This window comes from Bufo bufo, chromosome 4 (assembly GCF_905171765.1).
Source record: "Bufo bufo chromosome 4, aBufBuf1.1, whole genome shotgun sequence".
Classification (NCBI taxonomy): Eukaryota; Metazoa; Chordata; class Amphibia; order Anura; family Bufonidae; genus Bufo; species Bufo bufo.
In genome coordinates, this window is record NC_053392.1 from 629,432,958 (window position 1) to 629,439,051 (window position 6,094).

The following is a 6,094-nucleotide window of genomic DNA, read 5'->3' on the forward strand; positions in this document are numbered from 1 at the left end:
GAAGTATTACTTTACTGAGAGAGTAGTGGATGCATGGAATAGCCTTCCTGCAGAAGTGGTAGCTGCAAATACAGTGAAGGGGTTTAAGCATGCATGGGATAGGCATAAGGCCATCCTTCATATAAGATAGGGCCAGGGGCTATTCATAGGATTCAGATATATTGGGCAGACTAGATGGGCCAAATGGTTCTTATCTGCCGACACATTCTATGTTTCTATGTTTCTATGACTCCATAAGGTGCTGGTAGGTGGTCACAGGTATCTGGAGCCATGATGACTGCAGTGCATCTCACAGCTACTGGACAGCGCGTGTCGGGCATCCATAGAGAAGACAACCATTGAAGTGGGCCCACAGCTCATAAATTGGGTCCAAGTCTAGGGAATTGGGGGCCAGGGTGGTTCTTGGAAGTCTTGGTCATGCTCTTCCAACCAATGTTAGACATTTATAGCCATGTGACATGTCGCATTGTCTTGCTGGAAGATCCCATGTGCCCCAGAGGAGACAATCGGCATGTATGGGTGTACGTGATCCAAGGATGGATTCATACCCAAATTGGTGGAGACTGAGAGCCTTCCACAAGGATGAGTGGCCCAGAGAATGCCAGGAAACCTTCCCCCGACCATAACGCTGCCCCCACCAGCTTGTGTTCTTCCAGCAATGGTTGCAGGGTGTTCCCTCTCTGATGTTTCTCACCTGACAATCCAACTTCCATCTGTTCCATGAAGCAGAAAACGTGACTCATCGGAGAAGACAACCCTTTACCAATCAGCGGAGGTCCAATTCCTAAAATTGAAGCCTTTTCTGCCGAGCAGCTTCATTATCAGAGGCGCAGTGACCGTCCGTCTGCTCCGGAGCCCCATACGCTGTAGGAGTCCCTGGACTGTTGTGTTAGGCCATACGACCGTATGGCTTTTTCAGTATTTTGCAGACGGTTTTAAACGGATCCGTTTTTTGTTTCAGTAGTGTTTCCGCTTCCATTCCATTTTGCCGTTTCGTTTTTCCGTTTGTGATCCGTTTTTTGCGGATTGGAAACGGAAGCATATAATAATGTTTAAACAGTAAGTACATAAAAAAATTGGGCTGGGCATAACATTTTCAATAGATGGTTCCGCAAAAACGTAACGGATACGGAAGACATACGGATGCTTTTCCGTATGCATTCAGTTTTTTTTTACGGACCCATTGATTTGAATGGAGCCACGGAACGTGATTTGCGGTCAATAATAGGTCATGTTCTATCTTTTAACGGAACGGAAATAAGGAAATGGAATGCATACGGAGTACATTCCATTGTTTTTGTGGACCCATTGAAGTGAATGGTTCTGCATACGGACCAAAAACGGAAACCACAAAAACAGAACGGAAACAGAAAAAAAAAATTGTGTGCAAGAGGCCTTTAATTTTATATGTGTATATAGCTAGACCTGCCAATAACCTTAATACAGTTCCTATGTTTATGTGTTAAAGACAAAAGCAGAGTTATTTACTGTGACTTCATGTTTTGGATGTTATATAACTGTTATATATATTGTTTTCACAGAAGCAGAAAAGATAGTATGCCTTTAAGATTCATTATATGAATGTGAGGTAAGCTCAATGACACAGCAGAAACAACAGAAAGCATAGAGTTAAACTGTTGTTATTGAGCTGGAGTCTTGACCAATCACAGCCAGCCTCACACACAGCAGGAGTTTTGACCAATCACAGCCAGCCTCACACGCAGCCTGTGTGGGAAATCCCCCTAGCAGGAGCTGCTGGAATCATTACACTAGAGGAGAGGAGCTGAACAGACATTCACTCCACTAAGAGCTGTGTTTTATAGAAGCAGAGAGGCCAAAATAGGCATTTAGAACAGTTACAAAATGTTCCTATTGTTAGTATTGTGATTAGAACTGTATACTGAACCAGTTATATGTGTGTTTACTTACAGTTACAGGCCTGTTATAGGTGGGGCTTATCATCTCTCCCAGTACCTGAGTGATTTCACTATGGAGGTATGTGGGAGCTTGGCTATAAGTTGTATCTTAGCACCTCTCAGACCGTGTTCACACACCATAGGTAGTCTAGTGGTAGGAACCCATGCCACGCTGAGATACCTTCACGTGGTGCAAAAGGGCTCCAATGTGTTCCTGACTGGAATACATTGGCTAAAGTCTCAGTTCTTAACATCAGCCTGAGGGATTAGCCAGTTTTGTCAGTTGCAAATCATTGTGGTGCACCTTTCACAGTGATTTATGTAATTATTTACAGTTCCACCAAATTCCATATTGCAATCCAAATCCATACCAGATCGTACTCAACCAATCTGCAAATAGACACTGCTAACTGCATACTGCAAGTGAACTATTAGTTAGACCTCAGATATACCTCTCAGAGAGATCATAAAGTGCTTAAATAACTTAAAGTGAGAGTACAGATACTGAAGAGAGAAATATATCCACCAGTTTATGATGAATGACAAGATTGAACAGTTGAACCATCATCTTATGCATACCGCCATTTTGTGATATCTTTTCAACATGTGTTATGTACATTACATGGACTATCTGCTGCGGAGGCGGCAGTGTTATATGAAGAAAAGTTAATAAAGAAGTTATTTCAAGCATTTGGGGTGCTCTTTAAACCTACTGCTTTCCATAGAACGGTGCTAGAGGAATTACAGAGTAATAGACAGTCTGGTTAGACTAAAAAGTCAGAGATATCAAAATTCTTCTAATGCCACAGCGCAAAAGGTGTAGTAGAGTAATAGAAATCCAACAGACCCAAAAGTCATGACATGCATGCTGCTGATTCTCTGTAATTCAATCACTTATTGAAAGGGGCATGTTCAAAATAATAGCAGTGTGGAGTTCAATGAGTGAGATCATTCATTCTTTGAAAAACAGGTGGCAATTATTGCCCTTATTTAAGGAAGGAAGGCAGCACATGTCGTACCTGCCGGTTACAGTGCATTTCTCTCTGAAATTCGGAGGAAAATGGGTCGTTCCAGACATTGTTCAGAAGAACAGCGTACCTTGATTAAAAAGTTGATTGGAGAGGGGAAAACATATAAAGAAGTGCAGAAAATGATCGGCTGCTCAGCTAAAATGATCGCAAATGCTTTAAAATGGCAACCAAAGCCTGAAAGACGTGGAAGAAAGTGAAAAACTACCATTCGAATTGATAGAAGAATAGCCAAAATGGCAAGGACTCAGCCGACAATCAGCTCCAGGAAGATGAAGAAGGTGTAAAGTTCCCTGTGAGTCCTGTTACAATGAGAAGACGCCGATGTGAAGCCGAGCGATCTGCAAGAAGCCCCCGCAAAGAAGACATGTGCTGAAGAGGTTACAATTTGCCAAAGAGCACAGTGACCGGCTTGAAGAGACATGTTGTGGACTGATGGAAGTAAGATTGTTCTTTTTAGGTCTAGTGGCCGGAGACAGTTTGTCAGACGACTCCCAAACACTGAATCCAAGCCCCAGTACATTGTGAAGACAGTGAAGTATGGTGGAGCAAGCATCATGATATGGGGATGTGTCTCAGACTATGGTGTTGGGCCTATTTATCGCAGACCAGGGATCATGGATCAGTTTGAATACATCCAGACCAACAAGATTGACGTTATGGAGCGGCCAGTCCAATCCCCGGATCTTAATCCAATAGAAAACTTGTGGGGTGACATCAAAAATGCTGTTTCTGAGGCAAAACCAAGAAATAGAGAAGAACTGTGGAATGTAGTCTGAACATCCTGGGCCGGAATACCTGTTCACAGGGGCCCAAAGGTGGTGACTCCGAGCAACACAGATGTCCAGCAGTTCTCAGAAACAGCGGTTATACAACTGATTATTAGTGAAGTGATTCAAAGGAAAGCAAAATCTTCAAACGTTTCTCAGTTTATATAGTGAATGTTTGAGTTTGGAAGGGGGACTGCTGAAAGGGGTTAATAACTAGTGTGAAGGCCCCTCCCGGTGGCGATGAGGGAGTGGCTTCATAGGGTGGGGGGGTGGCTTCACGGGGGCTCGTGCCCCGGATGTCTTCAGACCCTAGCAATGCCCCAGACGTGTATTACTTATAATCCTTATTATTCATTATGGTTTTCCAATTTGTCCGTAAAAGATTTTTGAATAAGTTGTCGAGAAAAAAGAAAAATTTTGGTTGGCAACCCTGTATGGAGGCCTGGTGGTGAGCGCTTCAATCCTGCCTTAGCTGAGCAGTGCCACACTGCTCCAACTGCTGGTGTGATGATCTGGGGAGCCATCACATACGACAGTCGGTCACCCTAGTAGTAGGGCTTCCATTTTTCTGCTGCATAATGTTCGCCCGCACACAGAAGGGTTTCCCAGGAATGTCTCCTCCAGATTACAACACTTTCTTGGCCGCCCGGTCACCAGATTTATCTCCAATCCAGCATTTATGGGACCAGCGGTGACGCCGGCTTCACCAACGTACGAGTGTTCAGGATCTACAGGCTCAGCTGTATCTCATCTTGTATCCAGGCTGGAGGCCGTATCTCATCTTGTATCGAGGCTGGAGGCTGTATCTCATCTTGTATCCAGGCTGGAGGCCGTATCTCATCTTGTATCCAGGCTAGAGGCCGTATCTCATCTTGTATCCAGGCTAGAGGCCATATCTCATCTTGTATCCAGGCTAAAGGCCATATCTCATCTTGTATCATAGCTAGAGGCTGTATCTCATCTTGTATCTAGGCTACAGGCCATATCTCATCTTGTATCAAGGCTAGAGGGCATATCTCATCTTGTATCCAGGCTAGAGACCGTATCTCATATTTTATCCAGGCTAGAGGCCGTATCTCATTTTTTAACCAAGCTATAAACCGTATCACATCTTGTATGTAGGCTACTGGTCATATCTAATCTTGTACCCAGGCTAGGGGCCGTATTTCTCTTTGTATCCAGGCTAGAGGCTGTATCTCATCTTGTATCCAGGCTAGAGGTCGTATCTCATCTTGTATTCAGGCTAGAGGCCGTATCTCACCTTGTATCCAGGCTAGAGGTCGTATCTAATCTTGTATCCAGGCTAGAGGCCGTATGTCTTTGTATCCAGGCTAGAGGCCGTATCTCATCTTGTATCCAAGTTAGAGGCTGTATCTCATCTTGTATCCAGGTTAGAGGCTGTATCTTATCTTGTATCCAGGTTAGAGGCTGTATCTCATCTTGTATCTAGCCTAGAGGCTGTATCTAATATTTTATCCAGGTTTGAGGCTGTATATAATCTTGTATCCACGCTAGAGGCCGTATCTCATCTTGTATCCAGGTTAGAGGCCATTTCTAATCTTGTATCCAGGTTAGAGGCCGTATCTCATCTTGTATCCAGGTTAGAGGCCGTATCTCATCTTATATCCAGGTTAGAGGCCGTTTCTAATCTTGTATCCAGGTTAGAGGCCGTATCTCATCTTGTATCCAGGTTAGAGGCCGTATCTCATCTTGTATCCAGGTTAGAGGCCGTATCTCATCTTGTATCCAGGTTAGAGGCCGTATCTCATCTTGTATCTAGGTTAGAGGCCGTATCTCATGTTGTATTGAGGTTAGAGGCCGTATCTCATGTTGTATCCAGGTTAGAGGCCGTATCTCATGTTGTATCCAGGTTAGAGGCCGTATCTCATGTTGTATCCAGGTTAGAGGCCGTATCTCATGTTGTATCCAGGTTAGAGGCCATATCTACTCTTGTATCTAGGTTAGAGGCTGTATCTCATGTTTTATCCAGGTTAGAGGCCGTCTCCCATCTTGTATCTAGGTTAGAGGCCATTTCTAATCTTGCATCCAGGTTAGAGGCCGTTTCTAATCTTGTATCCAGGTTAGAGGCCGTATCTTATCTTGTAACCAGGTTAGAGGCCGTATCTCATCTTGTATCTAGGTTAGAGGCTGTATCTCATGTTGTATCTAGGTTAGAGGCCGTATCTCATGTTGTATCCAGGCTAGAGGTCATATCTCATCTTGTATCCAGGCTAGAGGCTGTATCTCATCTTGTATCCAGGCTGGAGGTCGTATCTCATCTTGTATCCAGGCTAGAGGTCGTATCTCATCTTGTATTCAGGCTAGAGGCCGTATCTCACCTTGTATCCAGGCTAGAGGTCGTATCTAATCTTGTATCCAG